This window comes from Podarcis cretensis (genome assembly GCF_951804945.1).
Source record: "Podarcis cretensis genome assembly, chromosome: 4".
Lineage (NCBI taxonomy): Eukaryota > Metazoa > Chordata > Lepidosauria > Squamata > Lacertidae > Podarcis > Podarcis cretensis.
This window is the reverse complement of record NC_137173.1, coordinates 72419560-72442846: the sequence shown is the minus strand read 5'-3', so window position 1 is coordinate 72442846 and position 23287 is coordinate 72419560. Positions and strand designations below refer to the sequence as shown.

General features: G+C 43.6%; 1 long non-coding RNA gene across 3 annotated transcripts in view; it reads right to left on the bottom strand.

Moving 5' to 3' along the window:
• Positions 1 to 23287, bottom strand: part of LOC307214359 — a 55522-nt gene that overhangs the window by 557 nt on the left and 31678 nt on the right. Inside the window, exon 4 of one of the 3 annotated variants that reach the window (XR_013837971.1) lies at positions 6598 to 6720. The exons of the other annotated variants lie outside the window; for them this stretch is intronic. This is a non-coding gene — a long non-coding RNA (uncharacterized lncRNA). The remainder of the gene's footprint in view (positions 1 to 6597; positions 6721 to 23287) is intronic. 3 annotated transcript variants of the gene reach the window in all.

The window sequence follows — 23287 nt, the reverse complement described above, 5'->3', positions numbered from 1 at the left end:
TTACACCATTATGATTCACCTTTCTTTCTTTCTTTCTTTCTTTCTTTCTTTCTTTCTTCTTTCTTTCTTTCTAAAACATGCTTTCCAGTCACTGTCTTGAACCATGTTGCTAAAATGATGGTTACCAGAATCATGTTTAATCATTTGTGTGTGGATTTTTAAAATTAAATAATTTATTTAAATAATAGTAATAACCAAAGTCATAAAATGATGTGTACCATAGGTGTTACAGTGGACATGCGCTGAGCTGTGATAACTTTATGCCTCTGTCCACTTCATCCCCACCCACCCCAATCTTTTAAAAAAAGATTACAGTAGAGTCCTACAGACAGCTCCACCTCTGGCAATTGAGGTTACATTTCTGTTCTGGAAAAAGACAGACTTTCTGCAGTTTGAAAAAGGAAAGACAGAAGATGTCACATGGATCTCAATTTGTTCTATGAGCGTGGCATGGCCCAATTGCAATGTGAGGTCTCTTGAATCATGAGGGTGCCCAGCCCCAGCTCTGTTTTAAACAGTTTCATTCATCCTTTTGCAAAACCATCAAACAAGCTCCTGCAGAACACCCTACTCTCTGGCTGAGTAATAGTCCTGAGAGAAGCAGTGTTATTTCATTCTGGAAAGAAGCCCTAATGTCCCTACAAATACAATAGAAAAGGGCTAATTGTATCCTCCCTGAAACATCTGCAGAAATGCCTTTCTTGAGGCAAAAAGAGAGAGACTGATAAGATTTTAGTAGCAGGAGGGGAAGAAGTTGAAGCAAAGGTTTGTTCTGCAGCTTCCATGCCAGCTGGCACCACATCAAGGCCAAAACATGACTCGGTGTAGTACTCTTTAATCACCTTTCACCATAGTTGCTGTAACTGTTTGTCCTGAAAGGCAATCACCTCCTTAGTCAGGACTCTATTAGGGGAAACCAACAAAATCACCTCTTTGCACATGGCGTTGGAAACTGTGCGGAATATCCTGCTGTATAAGAAGCACAAGGCATTACCATTCACTCAACCCAGATTCCTCTGGAGGTCTATTTGCACTGCATTTTCAACTGCACCTCAGCAAGAAGGTTCAGCTTTACTGCTTTGAATGAGTAAAAGTGAAGAAAAGTGCTTTTGTAGGGAGCTGACATATAGTAGACAGAAATCCCCGGTTTAGGGGATTAGGTTAAACACTCTAGCAAGCTCACATGGCTCACAGAGACTCTATCATGCATCTAGAACAAAAGCCTGGCTTTCTGAGGTGAGCATAGAAGTGACACCACATTATTCTCCCTTCTCTTCAGAGACACTACATGTTCCCAGCCATCTTCTGTGGTATTGATCCGGGAACAGTGGGGAACGGCCATTCAGGCACGCTTTGTGGTAAAGAAACAAGTCTTATGCAGTAAATCTAATGGCATGTCTACATATCAACTCTAACCCCCTTCAGATTAATCTCATACTGTCCCAAACCTGTGACAGAACTTAGTGCAGAAGCCAAAGTGAGTTGACAGCTTGCAAGAGCTGTCCTCTGGGCCACAGGTGATAGAAGTGGATCAAAATCTAGACATTGCTAACATTTCAGGATAGGTTAATGTTCCAGGTCTTATGTGATGATTATAACTCAGCAGCAACTATATCTCTGGATAGCTCACTGGTTCTATACTAAGAGCCTGTTAGCTAGGGACAGAAACCAAAGGGATAAACCTGTTAATTTTAAAAAGGAGTGCTTGTTTGCCCTGTACTCATAATTATAGTACTGCTTGGACAGTAGACCTAAGGAAAGGGACTGAGGGGGTGGGAGAAAAGTTGAGTAATGTAGAATATGGTTTTCAATTGGAAGGGCTCCCCAGATATTTGTCTCACACCAGCAGGAAGTCAGTGGGTCTATGAGTGACCTGGGAAAAAAGGAGGCACAGGAAAATTTTCTCAGGAAAACATCCAGCCTGAATGAACACAGACAAAGGGCAGTAATACATTTCAGAAACAATATGTTTCAAGGCTTGGTTTGGTATTTGTCCTTACTGTGTCCAGCACCATTCACACAGACTGGCCTGAAGGAAAATAATTCCTGATTAAATTAGCAGTCAGACAGTTTTTTGTACAGGCATGGGTAGCCAATACTTGGTACAGCTCTGCTTCCAACAATATGTTTAGGAAATTAATTGAATGGAAATGGCACAGTGTTACTGTCTTTAAGTTGGCAGGACATTTAATTCATCCATTCATTAGACTAAACCTTTTTTAAAAAAGAAAATGAGGACAGATATCTGAAGATGCACAAGGAAAGTGAATTATAGCTGTGGACCTCAGAACATAATGTTTATCTTTTATCATTAACCATGGTGAAGTATGAACATGTGAGCATGCTTGTACTCGATAGCAAAAATTGTGACAGTTTTCCCTTCTCCTTCAGTTCTGTTGTGCTTCCAGGAACTAAGTCATGGTTTGGTTTAATATTGCATCGAACCCAGGCTCATGGTTTGTAGCCCTTAGAGCAGTAAACTAAGGACAAAACTAAGCTATAGCTCATAATATGTCTTGAGCGAGAGAACCCATGAGCCTGGTTTCATGCATAACACAAAGCCAAATCATCTTAGCTCTGAGTAGGAAAACAGCCACAAGACTGGGGAGGAGTGAAATGGCCCCAATTTTTGCTGTAAGAACCTGCACATTCCCACATTCCCACTTAGCCATGATTTGGTTTAGCATTGTATGTGAACCAGGCCATGGCTTCATAGAAGAATTGTGTTCCATATAAGATCAAATGTAATCACAGAAGAATTGTGTTCCGTATTAGATCAAATGTAATCATATGCAGTTCCACAAAGCTTTTTTTTTTAAAAAAAAAAAGGGAAAAAAATCTGGTAGAAATGTCCTGTCTTTTTATAAATAACCCATGCTAAATTATATAAGTTAGAAAATCTTGTCATACTCTAAAGATTAGTCCACACTGGTTTGTTCTTGATGAATCTGTTGTGTTGATAAATTAATTTTAAATGTGTTTTATGTTTGTTTCATTCTTTTAATTATCATGGATACAGCTCTGAGGGCATTTATGGTGGAAATTTGGCTTCTAAATAACCTTAAGAATAAATAAATAAACTACTATACAATACATTACTAAGAAGCAAAAATGAGGGTGGGGTGGGGGGAATGGACAAATGACTTCCAAGTGAAATCCAGAAATCTCACTTCAGACATTAAAGTGGAAACAGGAGTTGAGGAAACATGAATCAATGTTCATTTCCCCCCTTCTTTTAAGGAGAATGGGTCTTGACTTCACCTATTATTGGAAATGGGATCAGGCTGGACAGGTGATGTTTCCAGATTGCCCATTTAATGAGCAGAATGATTCAATTGCCTAGACATCTTGCCTCAGAAACTGCGCCTAGAGAGCTTAAACACACCCTTCCTTAAAGCATAGCTAAGGCCTCTCAACCATACGTTCAGTGTTATCCTTTCAAGAAATGGAAGAGAGCAGAAAAAGCACTTATCTCATCCAAGTGTTGGTGTTTCCTGCTTGGCAGGGGGTTGGACTCGATGGCCCTTGTGGTCTCTTCCAACTCTATGATTCTATGATTCTAAGTGATACTCTATGAGTACCAATTTGTATCAGCCTCTCAGCAACAGTGTAAAGTTCAAAAACTGGAGAGAGCTTTCTCGTCCTCCTCGTCCTCCTCGTCCTCCTCCTCCTTCTTTTAAACAACTATCCAATATAATAGGGGAATCTCCAAAATGGTAGGATCTTCAAGGCTTGCTATTGCAATATGCCCCTGTATGTATCTTGCCCTGAGCTTCCTATGTTACCATTGCGGGTAGTTATACCACAAAAAGTTGTGGTAAATGTTTTCAGGGATGGTGAAGGATAGCGGGATGGTGTGGTTAGTTCATATACTAGAATCCCACAAACACAGAGAGAGATCATGGTTTGTGCCAGAGGAAAGCCTTTTCTATGCCTAAGGACCACATTCCATTCAGATCAACCTTCTGAGGGCCACATGCTAGTGAAGGATGGGGCCAAAAGCAAAAGTGGGAAGATCAACAAATGTAAATTTTACCTTTGTACAGTACCATAGTTTCTACTCACTTATGCAAGAAGCATAAAGGGCCCATTCCAGTCAGGCAAAAATTCTCAATGCAGGGCTCGGGAGGGTTGTGGGCCTAAGGAGACTTCTAGGGAGTGAATAGTGAAACCTGGAGGACATTTGGCCCCTGGGCTTGAAATTTCCCTTTCCTGTCATACAACATGAAACAGTTAATGACTGAAATGAATGGAAGAATTGGATTTCCTTTGAATTTTTCATTCTGAAACTGGGACACACACCAGTTTTGCATATATTGCTGAAACATTTCCATTACAGCCTGAAAAAAAAAAAAAAATAGCTGTCTGGATTTTCCTTCTAAAAGTATGGTGTAGATTTAAGCTTAGACATTTGTGAGCTGCTATGACCATGCGGGAACCTAGAAAGGGTTCTTAATACATTTCTTATTAGACAGCTACAGTTTTATAAGTATCATTACCCTACGGCTGGAATCAATACTGGGCAAAAATCTGTACACATTGTATTTCACGTATATGTGGCTTGGCTCTGCCACAAAAAAAGTGAGCTCAAACCTATTGAACCCAGACATATGTGGCTTTTCCTTTTGCACATTATACATATGGAAGGATGTGCATTGCCAGCATTTAAAAGGAAAGTGTTGTTGTTTTTCCTCAACCAGCAGCAAATGGAAAGTACAGAACACTTGCATTTGCCGTTCAAATAGTTTACACGTGTCTAGTGTTTTTGCTCTGCTCGAGGTCTTGATTTAATTAAAAGCTACATTTGGTGGTGTGAAGAGAAAATTGTATTGCCTCAGGAAACAGAAAGAATAATAATAATAAATTTTTCATGGATTCAGACTCTGAGAGGTAGAAATGCAAGGTGGTCTGAAAATAAATTATGTAGACTAGATATGCAATGTATGTTTTGCACCAACAGAAATATTTGGGGTTTGGTGATTCTGGACTGATAACACAGTTTTTCTTGTTATAAGTTTGCATTTTTATTGTAATTCTCATGCAGAGTTATGATAGAACTGCAGCACACAATGTCTTTAGAAATATCAGTCAATATAACTGCAGTTATGAGCATTTGGGAACTTCCACAAAGCCATTTATCACTGCATCAGCACAGTGACATCCTTACCAAAGTGCTGCCACTTATTATTTGCCCAATTAATCAAGATTTCCCATTTCCACGGAAAAGCCAATAAAGAAAGAGACCTGTGGAAATGGTGAATCTAGATTAAATTTGGGGCAGGAGGTGAAATATGGAATGCATTTTGATGAGGGTGATACCATGTGGATTCTGACCTGAGAAAAACTGGCATACAGTATGTGAGTTGCATTGAGTCCAGAGTAAAATACTCTGTAAAAGCACCTTATGACAAGACAGAGAATATTAGAAATCCTATTTTCGTATTTTGCTGCTCCTCTGCACCCCCTTCCCATCCAGGTAAGCTACAGTGCTACCAGTTTTGGGGAGGCAGCTCAGTAGCTCTGCCCCACCACCCCAGCTGCTACAGAATCTATGCATGCTAGTGAACTTGGTCACACACCACCATTTTATTTGCTCTTTTGTGAACATGGATGTGTCAATAATGAGCAAAATTTTGACTTGTGTATGTGGTGATTGACTGGAGAAGGGAAAAAACTTTTGTTGCAAGTACTGTCCATGGAACTCTTTGAAGGTGCAGGGGGCCAGAACCCTGCTTGAGATAAGCAGATCTGGTCTGTTCTTACATGGAAAGCCATCTGAGAATGACATGTTTACCACTTTGGGTTCCACATTGGAAGAAAGATTGTGTGTGTGTGTGTGTGTGTGTGTGTGTGTGTGTGTTATTGCAAAGGAGGAAAGAAAGTGGTCAGCAAGGAAGAGAGTAAACCACTAGTGGATGATCTGCTCACCTGACCTCTGGTTGGTCACATCACTGCTGCTTACTGGGAGGGTGAAGGGAGATGTTTCGATGAGGTCAGCACAATGCAAACACACCAGCAAGAGCACTGGATTGTCTCAGCCGGTGCATTTGCACCACACCAACCTCAACACTGCTTCTCCCTTCACTGTATATCTTCTTATGAGCAGTGACATGACCATCCATAGGTTAGGTAAGCAGAATCACCTGACCATGTCATCTACTACTAGAGTAAGCATATGGACCAACCCAGAGTCTTTCATTTCTAAGAGTTTTGTTGGGACAGTAAGGAAACTACTATTTATCTGACCTGTGCTCAAATGGTAACATGATTAATTACTTCTGTTGGACCATCTGGCCCCATTGGCTCTCTCTCTCTGATGTAAATGATCTATGAAATTGTTTTAGAAAAAAATATTAATATTCTGCATCTGACAATAGCAGAATATCCTTCTGATGAATAGCAGAATGTACCATATAGCTATTTTAAGCGAGACTCCATGGTTCCATGTGAATAAAACCACTTTTCCCCAACTGTTTTCCCACGTAATTTCTGTAATTCAGTTAGATACAATCTTATCATTTCCTCAAAGTGTCTAAACAATGCCTGCATCATGCAGACTCCAGCATTTTAACACATATTGCATATATATTGCATTACCTAAAACCCATTGTTGAGCATTTTGGCAATACTACTCCAGTGTGTTTTCTGGGCTTGATATCACTGCATCTGGTTAGTGTCTAAGCCAAGCAATCTTCATACCCTTGAGACCAGTTGTTATTACTGCAATAGTAAAGCAGAGTATGATTTCCTATGTCAGGAAAAAAATCTTAATACCTTTTGTTACCATATGTGTTTAATCGTGAGTAGAACAAAGTGCGTTTGTGGAATCATGGCTGTACTTTGAAGACTCAGAGGTAATGTAAATTTTTTTTCAAGACCATCTGTGTTCCTTGTGTAAGCTCCAGTTTGCTGTTGAATCCGTTTCTCTTCACCAATACTCTTCCATGAAATAGATTGACAACACAATTTACTACTCAGCTAAAATACTTGGAGTTAAAATGTAGAGTTTCACCAATGTCAATGGGACCGAATGGTAATTCACATGGGATCAGATCCCAAATTTTTGAAAGACAGTTTATGACATAGCCTAGCAAACTTGCCACAGTGGCACAGCAGTTGAGTTACAGTGCTTTCAGTTTGTACCATGGGTCTGTAAGATAAATATCTCACTCATCCATAACAAGGGCTGGCAGGGAACAATATCATTAACTGACAACAACAGCGAGCCCAGCAATAACTATTGGGGAAAGGGAGGAGCAATCACGAACCCAACTGAGAATCAGAATTTCATGTGAGAGGATTGTGTCCTCAGTTCATTCTGTCTGCTACACTTATCCATCCTCATCTGGTAATGTCAGAAAGATGAAATTACATGCCCCAAATCTCTCTCCCTCCCTCCCCATATTTTCCCAGCTCTTAGAATGTTCTGGAGACAGTCCACAAATAAATGGCTTACAAGAAATGGGTTAGGAGGGGGAAAGGAAAAGAAGCAAATTCCAAACTGATGGAAGGAGCCTGGCTGACTCACTTTTCCTTCTGATGCAGTCAGGTGGAATGGCTGTGGGTGGGGAACAGTCAAATGACATCTTGTTTATTAGATGAATTTACCACCCCATAATATAATTTCTCTGGGCATCTCACAAAACAAAAAGAATTAAAACATAATATAAAGCAATAAAATGATTAAGAACCCAAAACACAGGTGATATATTAATCTTGCAAAATATGACAATGTTAATGAGAGTACATGAGGCTACAATCCAAGCCCCCTTTGCACCAAAGTGGCCCTGTGCCAAGCCCCAACAGCCTCCACTGGCCTCTGCTTGCAGGAAGCTTCAAAACAGGAAGAACTGGGGTAGGGAGAGATTAAGCTGGCTTTGGGAGCCATCGGTATCTTAGCTGCCTCCACTGCTGTCACTTGATGGCGTCAGGTATGAGTTAGGTGCAATTGCTGCACCAGCTCCATGCTGGCACAGCAGTTTGCTTCCACCCACTTCCCACCCTGGCCAGGATGGGCAATGGGTTGGCAGGTGCAGCAGTGGTTCAACCTTGCCCTGCCACCATTCGGCTGTCTTTGGATTGTCTCATTAATATACTGTGTTTTTCGCTCCATAAGGCGCACCTGACCATAAGGTTGCACCTACTTTTTTTGGGGGGGGGGATTCAAGAAAAAAAGAATGCAGCTCTTGGGGGCTTTTGAGGGAGGTGGGGGAAGTGAGAGAGCCTCGCTCTGTCCCTTCCCCCACCTCCCACAAAAGCCAGGGATAGCCGCACAAAACCTCCCCAGGGCAGCAGGATGAAGGCTCCCTGCTGCCCTGCGGAGGCTTCGCGGGCTACCCCAGAGCTGCTCGACCCAAAGAGCAGGTCGGGGAGCAGTGAAAATTCTGCACGCAGCCTTCCCGCTGCTCCCTGGAGCTGGCAGTGGGGGAAGCATGGTTTTCCCCCACCACCAGCCCCAAAGAGCAGGTCAGGGAGCAGTGGAAAGGCTGCACGCAGCCTTTCCGCTGCTCCCCACACTTGCCGGGGCTGGCGAGGGAAGCCCGGGTCCCACCCCCCCAGCCCCAGGGACCACACATTCGCTCCATAAGACGCACAGACATTTCTCCTTAGACATTTCCCCTTAGAGGAAAAAAGTGTGTTTTATGGAGCGAAAAATACGGTATTACTTATAAGACTAATCATGATTGTTATGGTAATCTGCATGGTATAGTAGCCCAGATGTCACAGGCTGGCAAAAAGACAGATGATGATGATGATGATGATGATGATGATGATGATACTTTAGTTATACCCCACACATCTGGCTGCATTTCCCCAGCCACTCTGGGCAGCTTCCAGCAAAATATTATACAATAACTCATCAAATATTAAAAACTTCCCCCAAAAAGGCAGCCTTCAGATCACTTCCAAATGTGTAATTTGACCTTGAAAGTAACAAATGTACCCTGCAAATTAGTCACTGGGGGAGTGGGGGGGGATACAAGTAAAAGCTTGAAGATTTCATAGCCTCTTCTTTCTTCTGCTTCTGCTTGTCAGCCCTGAGATTGCTTGGCGATTTAATTTAATACTAACTTGTAGCAGAAAACAAGCTGAGATCTTGAAAAGAAGTGCCAAGTACCTAATGTTTCCTTAAGCTGAAGGATTAGGCTTTCCCGATTGTCTAAAGATAACGTGACACCTTTCAGAACACCACAGTGATTAAAATAACTTTATACACTTCACTGGGCATTTCCCCTGCTTCTTAACAATGGGAGCAATCTCAAAATCACTATACTGTAAAAAATAAAAACAAAAAACTTTGGAACCCCAAAAGTGTTATGTACACACATAAGAATGGTCAGAGCTCTACTACTATTGTTTACATCACCATAGTTCAGTTTACTTTACAGATATGCAAGAGTTCATGAAGAGACCCAGAAGAGGTGTGGCCTAGAGATAGGAAATGTGGCTCCAATTCAAGGGTCATGGATAGAAAGCCCTAAGCTTTGTCTGTACTCCATTCTGTACTCTCTGGAGGAACAGGAGAACCCACAGAACAAGACCTGGAGGGGGAAGGAGAGGGATGATCATTCCGTCTGGCAAGCAGAATGGGAACAATTGTATTATCACATACTGAATTCCACCCATATATGCCAATTTACTCGGCTGATCGCCGAAGAATTGATGCTTTTGAATTATGGTGCTGGAGGAGACTCCTGAGAGTCCCATGGACTGCAAGAAGATCAAACGCATCCATTCTTAAGGAAATTAGCCCTGAGTGCTCACTGGAAGGACAGATCGTGAAGCTGAGGCTCCAATACTTTGGCCACCTCGTGAGAAAAGAAGACCCCCTGGAAAAGTCCCTGATGTTGGGAAAGATTGAGGGCACAAGGAGAAGGGGATGACAGAGGACGAGATGGTTGGACAGTGTCAGGGAACTGCCATCGGAAGGACAGGTGGTGAGAAGGCTTCAGGAGAATAGGAGAGCCTCTTCTTCAGCAGAAGAGGGAACCAGTAGGGGGAGTGCGAGAGCTCCAAAGGAAAGGGAGTCGGAGGGGAGGCTCTGGGATACTTCCAGTGGGAACAGCGAGGAGGTATCAGAACAGCCCTTAAGAACTCCCACCCCCCGCCGGAAACTGTCACGCAGGGAATCCAGGAGGCGCATGTCTGTGAAACAGCTTTTATGTTGGAAACGCTTCCGCAAACGCCCACTGTCAGATTCTACCAGCGACTGAGGGAGCCATGCTCAAGGGCTCCTCTCAAGGCAGAGTTTCACTACACTGAGTGAGCTCTGAGGGATCGAGTTTCAACGCACAAGCAGCTCATTATCCCCCCACAGCAATCTGACAGTCCCTGAAAGCAGCTTGTGCAAAGAGAGGCATCATGAGCAACCCAGCCGGAGCCGGAGATGGGGGAGCAGCTGCAGCCGGTCCTAGCCTGGAAGAAAGGTACAGGATGTTGGAGGTACAGTTAGCTCTGCAAACGGCGAGGTTGGAGGAGAGGAGGGCTCATGATGCAGAAAAGGGGAAAGCCGCCCAGCTCTCGAGGAAAGTGCCAGGACTGGTGCAGAAGTTTGGGGGTGATCCCAGGAATTATCAAGCCTTCAGGACTGAGATGCAATATGCTCTCAATCTGCAGTTTGATGATTTTCCTGATGAGGATTCGAGGGTTGCTTTTGTGATTGGGCATCTCGAAGGCCCGGCCAGAGATTGGGTGAGACCACTAATGGCAGCCAATAATGAAGCCCTAAGGGACACAAGGAAGTTTTTTCGCGCCATGGATCTGATGTTTTCCAGCGAGATTGAGCAGGGAGTGGCGCGCAGGCAGTTAATGGCGTGTAAACAAGGGAACCGATCTGTCCGTGAGTACTGGACTGAGTTCACCATGTTGATCCATAAATTAGGATGGGATTTGTCAGCGGAACCGATACAAATGCTGTTCGAAGAAGGACTATCTTCGGCAGTGAAAGACGAACTTTCCCGGGGGCCCAGGGCGGAGTCTATGGACCTTCTGACTAAATCAGCGCTGGCCATAGGCTCACGCCAGGAGGCCAGAGCCTTGGAAAAGCGGGAAGGGAAAGGGGAGCGTTGGAGGGATTTCCGCATTCCAGAGATGCCAGAGCAGCCTTCTCTGCCAGCAGAGCCGATGGAAATCGGAACAGCGCGCGCGCGCGCAATTTCAAACCCCAGTGAAGGGCGGAAGAAGGAGGGAAAAGGCGCCAAGAAATGTTTTCTCTGCCAACAGCCAGGTCATTTTGCCAGAGTTTGTCCGCAAAGAAAGGAATGGCAAGGAATGGCGGGAGCTGTTGGGGAGGAGGGAGAAGGAGCTAAGGAGCAAGTAAAAGCCAACGCCTGGCTGCCACCGACGGGGCACAGCAGCCAGGCCAAGGAACAGTAAATGTGCCCACGCCAGAACCCCCAAGACCAGCTCTTGTAATAGAGGTATTGCTGGAGCTGGCAAACGGACACCCACTAAAAGTGAAGGCGTTACTAGACTCAGGCAGCTCCTGCAACTTTATGAGTAAGGAGTTTGCAGCCGCCCATCAGATACAAACCATTCCTTTAAAAAATCCCCTGCAGGTGACCACGATTGATGGGAGGGCGCTGTTGGGGGGAGAAGTAGACCAGCAAACTGTCCCCATGACAATGAGGGTGGCAAGACACACAGAACGGATAGCGTTTAATATAGCCACGTTGGGAGGAGCGCCCATCATTTTGGGGATGAGCTGGCTAGCGCTGCATGATCCGCTTGTGGGATGGCACCAGAGAGTGGTTTCCTTTGGGTCAGCACATTGTATGGGACACTGCACAGAAAGAGGGGGCCAAGTAGGGACTCAGGCCACGTTAGCAAAGATAGAAGCAATGGAACAAGGTAGGGTACCACGACAATATGCAGATTTTGCCGACGTCTTCAGCGAAAGGGAAGCAGATAAACTACCCCCGCACAGGCCCTTTGACTGCCAAATCAACTTACTTCCAGGGGCGCAATTGCCAGTGGGCAAGGTGTATGCAATGTCTGACAGAGAAATGCAGGAGCTAAGGGAGTTTATTGACAAAAACCTCAAGCGTGGGTTCATCAGGGAGTCACGAGCGGTGGGGGGTAGTCCAGTGTTCTTTGTAGACAAAAAAAACTCGGACAAACCGAGATTAATTGTGGATTTCAGGGCCCTAAACGCAGTGTCCGAACCCGTGAGCTTCCCTATGCCCAGAATCGATGACATTCTGACCCGGGTGAGAAAAGGGAAGATTTTTACCAAGCTGGACCTGAGGGGGGCGTATAACCTGATACGTATGAGAAAGGGAGATGAGTGGAAAACCACTATGTTCACCCCCTTGGGGGCATTTGAGTACTGCGTTATGCCCTTCGGCCTCCAGGCGGGTTCCGCAGTATTTCAATCATTCATGAATCACGTACTAGGACCATTGCTGTACAAGAACTGCGCTGCGTTCTTGGACGATGTACTGGTGTACTCGGAGGATGAAGAGCAGCATGTGCGAGATGTGCGAGAAGTACTGAGCAAACTGCAAGAAAACCAGCTGTGGGTGAAACTGGAGAAGTGTCAGTTCCACACCAGGGAGGTGGAATTCCTTGGGTACCGGTTGTCGGACAAGGGGCTGGCCATGGATCCTAGCAAGGTGCAAGCGGTGCTGGAATGGAGGCCACTGAAAACTAAGAAAGATGTGCAGAGGTTTTTGGGGTTCGGAAACTTCTATCGGAAGTTCATCAAGAACTTCGCCCATTTAACAGCCCCCATCACGGATTGTCTCAGCAGTAAGAAGAAATTTGTCTGGACGGAAGAAGCGCAGCGAGCTTTCGAAAGTTTAAAGAGGGCGTTTGCTTCGGAAGAACAACTCTTACACGTGGATCTGCAGCAGCCGATGAGGGTGGAAACCGACGCGTCTGACAGAGCGGTGGGGGCCGTGCTTCTGCAGCCAGGAGCGAATACGTCGGAATGGAGGCCGTGTGCCTTCTTCTCGAGGAAATTGAACAAGTCTGAGAGGAATTATACAGTGTACGACAGAGAATTACTCGCTGTCCACGAAGCGTTCAAGAGATGGAGACACCTGTTGATTGGAGCGCAACACAAGGTTCAAGTGCGGACAGACCACAAAAATCTAGAATACTGGAGGACAGCCCGAGTGTTGAACCAGAGACAAGTAAGATGGGCGCAAGAGTTCTCCAAGTTCAATTTTGAGATTCGCTACGTGCCAGGGGCTGAGAATGTCAGGGCGGACGCTCTCTCCAGAAAACCTGAGTACTTGGAGGGGGAAGGAGGGGTGGAAGAAAGACATATCATCTCAGAGGACCACTGGGTTTGTGGGGCGGCATTGGTGGGGCAAAGAGAACTGGTAGAGGGTATTGAAAACGATGAATATGCCCAAGGGAAACTTAGGGAACTCAGGGAGACAGGTGAGAACGCAGGGGGGTTTGAGGAAAAGAACGGAAAACTATATTACAAAGGGGCGCTCTACATACCAGGTGGGGAACTAAGAGGGCGGGTGCTTAAGCAGTTGCATGACAGCCCCACGGCGGGGCACTTCGGGCAGCACAAAACCATGTGGTTGGTTACCAGGGAGTTTTGGTGGCCCAAGGTGCGGGAGGACGTGCGGGAGTATGTCAGGGGATGCGACAGGTGCCAAAGAGCAAAGGGAGAGAGGTTGGCGCCAGCGGGGTTATTAGAACCCTTACCCACCCCAGAAAGGCCATGGGAGATGGTATCCATAGACTTCATGACCGATCTACCGAGATCCAAAGGGAAAACCGCGGTCATGGTGGTGGTAGATCTACTAACTAAGATGTGCCACTTTATAGCTTGTTCACATGCAGTGACAGCGGAAGAAACCGCAAGGTTGTTTGTGGAGCACATTTTTAGGTTGCATGGCGCCCCCTTGAGGGTTTTGAGCGACAGAGGAAAACAATTTACTTCTAGGTTCTGGAGGAAACTAATGAGCATGTTGCATGTGGAGGTAAGTTTTTCCACCGCCAGACACCCAGAAACAAATGGGCAAGCAGAAAGGGCAAACGGGGTTTTGCAACAATATCTGAGGTGTTATGTAAAGGACAGAGACACGGATTGGGTGGACTGGTTACCTCTGGCAGAATTTGCCTACAACAACGCGGAGAACGTGTCCACAGGGATGAGTCCCTTTCTAGCCAATTATGGGTGTCATCCTCGGGCGTTTCCAGGAGAGGGCGGGGGAAGGTGGAGTGTACCTGCAGCGGAAAATTTTGTTGAAGAGATGGAAGCGATCCACCGTCAGCTCCAACTCAACTTAGAGAAAGCCAAAGAAGAATATAAGAAGCAAGCTGACAGAAATAGGAGGGAAGGCGAAACTATAAGGGTGGGTAACCGGGTGTGGCTATCCACCCAAGGACTGCCGTTCAAGGGAGGGTGTAAGAAATTGAGACCCAAACGGTTGGGACCCTTTGAGGTCATACAGCAGGTGAACCCAGTAGCATTCAAACTCCGATTGCCCAGTCACATGAAATTGCATCCAGTGTTTCACAGGTCATTACTGTCGCCATACAGAGAGGGGTGTGAGTGGGGGGAACATGAGAGGGAGGTCACCCGGACACCCGTCATAGAAGAGAGAGAACGCAACATGGATGTGGCAGGGATCATTGATTCCAGGTGGAAGGGGAATCAGGTGGAATACTTGGTAGAATGGGAGGGGGAGGAAGAGTCAGAAAACGCATGGGTACCGGCAGAGGAAGTCAAAGACGAGATTTTAATAGAAACGTTTCATCGGCGTTTCCCAAGTAAACCACAACCAGTGGCAAGGTTTAGGAGGGAACACTTCGGGACTACAGATGAGGAAGGGGAATTTGAAGGGTTCCCAGAGTCGGAAGTGGAGGTGGAAACAGATTCCGACGAAGAAGAGGAAGGGGGGGAAAGAGGCGGTATGCAGTGGTTAGAAGTGTTTGAATCCTCGGAGGATGAGGGGAGTTCCTTCCAGGGATTTCCGTCCTCGCCGCCAGTAAGAAAAGAGGCGGGAGGGGGTGAAGGGGGCCCTGGGGGGGAGGTGGATGTCAGGGAACTGCCATCGGAAGGACAGGTGGTGAGAAGGCTTCAGGAGAATAGGAGAGCCTCTTCTTCAGCAGAAGAGGGAACCAGTAGGGGGAGTGCGAGAGCTCCAAAGGAAAGGGAGTCGGAGGGGAGGCTCTGGGATACTTCCAGTGGGAACAGCGAGGAGGTATCAGAACAGCCCTTAAGAACTCCCACCCCCCGCCGGAAACTGTCACGCAGGGAATCCAGGAGGCGCATGTCTGTGAAACAGCTTTTATGTTGGAAACGCTTCCGCAAACGCCCACTGTCAGATTCTACCAGCGACTGAGGGAGCCATGCTCAAGGGCTCCTCTCAAGGCAGAGTTTCACTACACTGAGTGAGCTCTGAGGGATCGAGTTTCAACGCACAAGCAGCTCATTATCCCCCCACAGACAGTGTTCTCAAAGCTACAAACATGAGTCTGACCAAACTGCGGGAGGCAGTGGAAGACAGGAGTGCCTGGCGTGTTCTGGTCCATGGGGTGACAAAGAGTCGGACACGACTAAACGACTAAACAACAACAACATGCCAATTACTCAGCACTGAGTGAAATTGATTTTAAAGAATTAAAATGGCTAGCTCAGTAAGATGGGAAGTCCAGCCACATTGATCTCAAAACAGTCAAATGAGACTGAGAGCTGTTTCTTGGATGGATGATAAATTCTTGGAAGAAGGGCTTAGTAAGGCTTACACAATAACCTAACCGCAATAGGTGTCAACTATGGTGAAGACACAAATACCTCCAGTCACAGGTTCTCAAATAACACTGGGCAGCATTTGTCCATGGCTATTTAAAGTTTCTCAACAATGAATATATATATATATATATATATATATATATATATATATATATATATATACTGATATATATATATATATATATATATATATATATCCTTCCATGAACAGTATTCTTGTCATCAGCTGCTTGCTTGTCTTACCTCACAGTCTGTTTTTTGATCCCCTTTAAATATACTGCTGGTAACTCCTGTCTGGGTTTGTCGGCTAATGTTTTTATAATCAAGCATCCTGAATAGATTGAATTCCAGACATCCTGTAAGTGTGGGGGAATCCAAAAGCACTTCACCAAAATAGAGCTACTGTGAAGCCTCCAGTTTGATTTGTCGTTCATGTATAATAAAGAGATGGAGGTGCCAGGAGAACATATTTCTTCTTTCTTTTTATTTTGTTTGATAAAGAATTAAATAAGGCCGATGAAGTAATTCATCCCAGATGGAAGATTTTCCAGATTTAAGTTAATTACTGAGTGTGGCAGTCCTAAATATGGGCACTTCAACACAGGCATGATGAGATTTTGTTATCTCATAATAATAATAATAATAATAATAATAATAATAATAATAATAATAATAACAATAATAAATTTATTATTTATACTCCGCCCATCTGGCTGAGTTTCCCCAGCCACTCTGGGCGGCTCCCAATCAAGTGTTAAAAACAGTACAGCATTAAATATTAAAAAGTTCCCTAAACAGGGCTGCCTTCCGATATCTTTTAAAGATAGGATAGCTGCTTATTTCCTTCACATCTGAAGGGAGGGTGTTCCACATGGGGGGCGTCACTACCGAGAAGGCCCTCTGTCTGGTTCCCTGTAACCTCACTTCTCACAATGAGGGAACCGTCATTCAACCTCATGTTAATTTCCCATCCTAAATTGTCTTTTCTGCATCATTACACAATAATAGTGTGTTGGTGGCTGATATTTACTGTGCACTCGTAATTCCACTTTATTAGTTGTGCAATGCTTCCCCAGTGCTCTTGCATTATTGAAATCTGGAAGGATACTCTTACACTATAGCATGACGAAAGTGGGACAAAAATAATAATAAACCAGGACATTTGTAGTATAAAAAGTTGGAGGATTTCAGCCTGGGTATCAAACATGCATGGACTGGAAGCCAATTAGTATGTTTGCCACCTTTAGCAGGAGCATGTAGAAGGACCCCAAGACATCATGATCATGAATAATCTTGAATGCACAATGAAAAATAGAGCTTGAACATGGGGCCTTTTGCAAGGCATAATGTTCTACCTCCTGAGCTAGGGTTCTTCCAAAACTTGTGTGCTAGCTCAGACCGATTTTGGTTAGGCTATAAACAAGTTATTTTCAGAAAAGGCAAGAAACTTTCTGTGATTGTAAAACATAAAATATGCTAGTTAACCATCTGGCTAGGTATCCCACTTCTCCTGCCTCAAATACTGGCAGATCATTCAGCATCTCTGCAACTGTTCACATTTATAAGGTATAATATTCACTGAGTCTCACATGCAAGAAACGGAGACACGATGAGTCTGGCCAAATTGTCAGTCCATTGCATTGTAAGGCAAGAAGCACTGAATCTTTATGTTAATTGTCAGCTGCTTCATTCCTGAAACCAGATGCTGTAAATCTATCATCTAATTGACTGCTCTGATTAAAAGTTTTCTAGACAAAGCCAGTAGGTATTCATTTTGAGTCAGTTAGTCTCCTCTTTTAAACTTAACATCTGAGAAAGTAGCACATTAAAAAACAATGCTTATTACCATGCCTAAACTTCTTAGAAGTCAGGTTGACCAGTGTGAAAGTTCTTTTTCTTCTTACAGCATTAACCTTAGCATTGTAAACATGTTTCTTACATTATACTAAAAATATGCATTCGTATCATATGAACTGTTTTATAATTCTGAAGCAGCACAGAACTTTAGAGAGGTGTATCATTTAGGAAGGGCAAGGGTTAAATGGCTGGGGTGGAGATGCTGTACTAGCTTCTCGGCAGGTGAGCTGCTGTTTGCTGGCAATGGGAGAGGTTAGGAGGTGGGGAGATCAGTGTGGTTATACTGGCAAAGCCATTCCTGTGTCCCACTTCAGAGAAAGGAGCACTCCTGCTTTCCATGTTTCAGACATGGAATTGGTTTTGGAAGCCACAGTCTTCTATAGTTGTTTTGAGATATTTTATTTATTATTTCAACAATTTATATACCAATTTCCCAAAAATACTGGACTAGTATTCAATAAATAACATGAGACCCCATAAGCACCTTCTTATATGCATATAAAGTACTGGCATTATATCATGGCCTACATGCTCTTCTAATACAAAGTGGTTTGGTCTGATGGGGGAAAACTGAGCCACTATCTATCCAAAGGAGTAATAACCAACCTGTCCAGTAAAAGTGTGGAGCCAGTTTGATCTTTCATAGATCCCCCTATAAAGATATGCATGAGATCCCAATATGGAAACAGCTAGGGCACCTCACTGGTTTGAAGTGAGCATCTCTTAAAAGAGAGCTCTTAATTGTGAAGAGGTATAAAGTAGCATTGCCATATTTCAAAAACTGAAAATCTGGACACAAAACCTTTTCTGGCAGAGTTGTTTGTTGAGTTTCTTTTGCAAAATCTCAAAAGAACTATTTTTAAGGAAATTCCGTACATCTGGAGAAAAGACATATGAGTCCATTCTTAAGAAGCCTGAACAAAATGACATATGATTCCATTCTGCTTCTTGCTGTTGTACCATGTTTGGTATCACCCTCCTCTGAGTTTGGATTTCGGATGTTCTAAATAATTTCAATAAAATTAATAAAATAAAAATTAAAAAAATTACCAAGATTTAGGGGGGCTGGCAGAAGCTTCCCTGAGTATTGCTGGTGCCACTTTGGGCTTAATAGGCTGCTTCCATACCCTGCTAATATCCACCCTCAACTCTATAAGAAATACAAAGAACATTACAAAAAGACAAAGAAACTCTTCTTGAATGATCCTGATCCTCTGAGGCAATTCCATCCCATCCTTGGGTAAGTAGAAGCCTGAGTCATGAAACATGGCATTTATGCACATCAGTTTATATTAAGAATGTTGATGCTATCGGAGTTCCAACTTATCTCCTGCCTTTATTTGTTTTGGAGTGTCTTATGCAATTCTTTCCAGCTGAAACCACACAAGAAGGAGAACTGTATCCGCACCTTGTTTTCGCAAGCAAACTTAACAGGACCATTTCATTCTCCCCATACTCACCAAAAGTTTCTAATTCACAAAACTAAAAACGATAGAAATTTGAGAAGTGACATGGCGATGTTTTCCTAGATTACCACTGTATGGACAGATTTTTATTATAATATAGAGCTCCCAAACGAACTAAAGTATACATAAAATAAGCAAAATGGAGGCAGGTCATCTAAAATAGCATAACATAACGTAACATAGGGTTCAGATGAAGAGAATGATGTCGGGATCAAATTAATAAAAGTTGGATTTCTTTTATTTTCTCATGAACAGCTATTTCACTGAATATTCCCCTTTGCACTATAGACTCAGTGCATTTATTAAAGATAATCCCCTTGAACTGCAAACACAGGCATTGTGGCACCAAATGGGTAAAAGAGGGGCAGAAATATATCCTGTACATTTTATTAAATTACAAAACCAGGTGAAGAATGAGTAGTTTAATAATAATAATAATAATAATAATAATAATAATAATAATAATTTTTGCTATCACCGGCGGGGGACTGAATTCACTTCCAAATAGATCACAAGCAAATGGAGTTTTTATCCCTTTAACCTTTCCAAGTAAACATCTGTCTACCCTCCATTATATAAAACCACCACATAATTTGGCATGGTATCCTCATAAGCTTCTTAACAAAGATCCAGGTCTGGGATAATAGGGCAATTATTTCTGCTAGGTCAGAAGTGTTTTTGAAGCTTGCTGTGTGTCTGCCTGCACTTGGGTAGATCTAACTACTGTTATCATGCTCTCACTTTCATTAATTAGAACAAAACCCCTTGCAATTATTTTAAACCGGTGAGGTGCCCGTCATATTGATGGGCTGTGTATGTTAACCTCTGTGTGTTAAGTGAGTGAGAGGTAGGATGGGAACAGAGGGTCTTTGTACAGAAACATTGCACCCCATCATTGCTAGGGGAGGATAGGCCACATGTTTCAGGAATGGTAAGCAGATTTGTCACCATTATCATATTGTCGCTAAGCAAGGCCCTTCCTTCTCCCATATTAGCGATTAAAAGTCATTCACTTATACTGGAGATAGGAAGGGATAGATAACTGGATATGTGATAAATCTGTCCTTACCATACCTGTCAACTGCCCTGGGACATCCTGTTTTTCAAGCTACAGCATGGCAGCCATTTGGGGTGCCTTGCTTTCTCATGGCTTTGGGCCAAGATTTCACCCCGAAAAAGCATTTTTAGGGGGTCTGCAAACTTGTGCAACTCCCAAAATGTGCGTTTTGGGGCACTGTGCCTGAAGAAGTGCTTTTTCTGGGACTGCGATTGCACAATTAAGTGAGTCGCACAGAATTCCTGATCTAGAAGACGGTGTCCCAGATTTGGGCCTCATCCTGTTGGAAGGTATGTCCTACTTACTCCTTCTGGGGGGAAAACCATTTGCAGCATGTTGTGACCTCATACATAACCGTGTATGGATTTTCTCTGGGGCCAAATAATTAGCAACAATAGTTTGAGTTATTGCTGTCCTGTACTGACATTTGGATGAAGATTCCTCCATTAAATACAAGGAACCTTTGGATGCAACCTACTGTCTCTTCGTATTAGAGTAGCTAGATCTGAAATAGTTTTTGATAGTTTCAGTATTCACATCCACTGGAAATAAGAATTTGTTGGGTTACATCCAACTAAGGTTTACTCAGAAGCCACTGAAATTAATAGGTTGAAGTTCATCATGTCCATTAATTTCAATGGGTCTACTCTAAGTAAGACCAGAATTAGCAGACCCATTCAGACTGTCAACTGAAACAACCTAAATCGATTCTGATCACACTGTAGATGTGATCCACTGGTTGATGATGGCCAAGATCTGTAACATTTGCAATATTCATAACAAAATAAACAGAAGAACAGAAGCCTGGACAGTTACAGGATTTCAGCAGAACATTACAGGACATGCACTGATCACAAACCAAGCATGTCAGCCACAAAACCTTTGCAGGGACAAACAGTGTTAAAAATAGGAATTTGCATACCAATTTGCAAAAAGAGGATTTTTGCATATTCCCTGATACCATCATGAGCCCAAATCTTCATTAATGCACAATAAAAAGGACATGGGGGGCATTAGTACTCCAGAACCATGGGCTTTGATATTGTAGTGGAAGACCACAAAGCAAATGTAAAGGGGCAGTCTGTCTTAATGGCTATTTACATCGTCTTCTAAGTGAAACATTTCAATATGCTGACATGGTTGCAAATCTGAGAAGTGACAGGGTGTTAGTCAGATAGAGTATAATTTTAGTAAATGGTAATAATAACAGGCATCAAACTAGTGTCTGGGTGGGGAAAGGATAATTATGTGATATATACCATACAGTGTGCTTTCCTAATTGCTACTTTGGGGTCAAAGAGGCCAGCAAAGGTTCTTGTCATTTGCAGAGCTAAACAACTCTGAACTATAATCATACTTAGCACTCTAGACTTGACGCTCTCAATATCAAAGTGTCTCGCGAGCTGCGGCTTCCGACATAAAGTGAGCTTAATGAGAGGAAGTACGGGATATTTATTTACATAACCGTTCACCCAAATGCCATAACAAAAGTCAGACCTTGGAAAAGAAGCTCTGGCAGTTCTTGGACTGTTGTCATGCCATTTCCTCCTGTCTTTATGATTCTTCATCAAAGGAAACAGTGAGGGTGTTCCTGCGGTTATAATCACTGGCCCTCCGCTGAGACATGGTTGGAGGGTAACGTCAGCGGACTTTGAAGGCAGTCACGAGGAATGTGAAAAATCAGCAGCTATTTGTGTTTGTCACGCTGGGGATTATTTGGAGAAGAATTCTCACCTCTGCTTTTCTTGGGACTTCATGCTCAGAGAAGGTGCAGTCCATTGTTTTCAAATCAAGAATAGACATGGTCACACATGCATTATATTGGCTGGAGGGTTTGATTATATCTTTTGGCATTGCAACTTCAGATGGGAATGTCTCATGATACATAAATGTCAGTGGCATCAGTGGGCCCCTCCAGATGTCCTTTTTATTGTAATCCATGGTGATTTGGACTCATAATCAATCCCATTTTCCATAGCTGCAAGGTTTTGGGGTGGACATACTGCTTCCTTTCCAATCAATGCATGTCCTGAATCTTCCTGCTGAAATCCTATTTTCATACCACAAATATTCCACAGAATGGTGTGTGTGTGTGTGTGTGTGTGTGTGTGTGTGTGTGTGTGTGTGTGTTGTCCCACTTTTCCTACACTATAGCACAAGACTGCCACTCTAGAGGACAATAATATGATGACACTGGGAATGCATTGCATAACAATTAATAAAGACAAACGATGAATGAATAGTTGAATAGAAATCCATCTTCATGAGTCCTATGAAAATGTCATGGAGTGGATGCTCAGATCCAGAAGAAGAATGGGAGGTGCTTGGGTAGTTGGAACTAGGACAACCCTGGGGAAGGTCCTTATGGGATGGGATAGGTCTAATCAGGACTCCAAGAGGTGTCTAAGCTTGGGGAGGGGGCTGGTCATTTAGGGACTGGATCCAGGGAGGGACCAAGTAGGCTGGCAGATGAATGTTCTGCCCTCTAGCACCAGACATTTCCTGTTGTGGAATCTCCCACAGAACCCCCTTCTGTCAGGGAGAAGCCTCCTCCTTCTGGAGAGGCAACTGGGAGTAAATCAGATGCTAGGCCTGTGCTGACACTGCCTCTGTCTCCAAGGCCATGAAGAAGCTAGCACTGGAGTGAACAAACCTTGCTTATCCAACCCGCTCAAAGGAGTGCCTGCTTGTTTGCCCAGTCTTAAGAGCTATGCCTGCCATGCTCTTCAAAAAGAAGGTGCAAGAGGAGGGTGTTGTTTGTTGGATTATTAGCCTTTGCTTGTGCTTAAATATGTGTCCATACCTTTCATGTACCTGGTGAACCTTGCCTATGCCTTGTCTATGTACCAATCCAAATTATGCATTAAAGCCTTTGGCAGAAACAGAGCTGGGAGTTTGAGTTCTTTGTCCAGCAGTCCCAAGGTAATGCACTATTATTGCATCAAAGACATGTTGCAAAATACACACACACATTCTGAGTAGACTTTTTGAAATCAATGGACAAAACTAACAAACTACTCTGTGACATAGCTGGATACAACCCTTATTTTGAATGCTTTCATTGGAATGTGACAGATCTTTTACTACAAGCGATGCACCAAACATTCTCTTATGCAAGGCTCAGCTCTTCCACCTCCTTGCCAAAAGATTCTGATCTTTAATAAATTCATTTGTCAGCAGAAA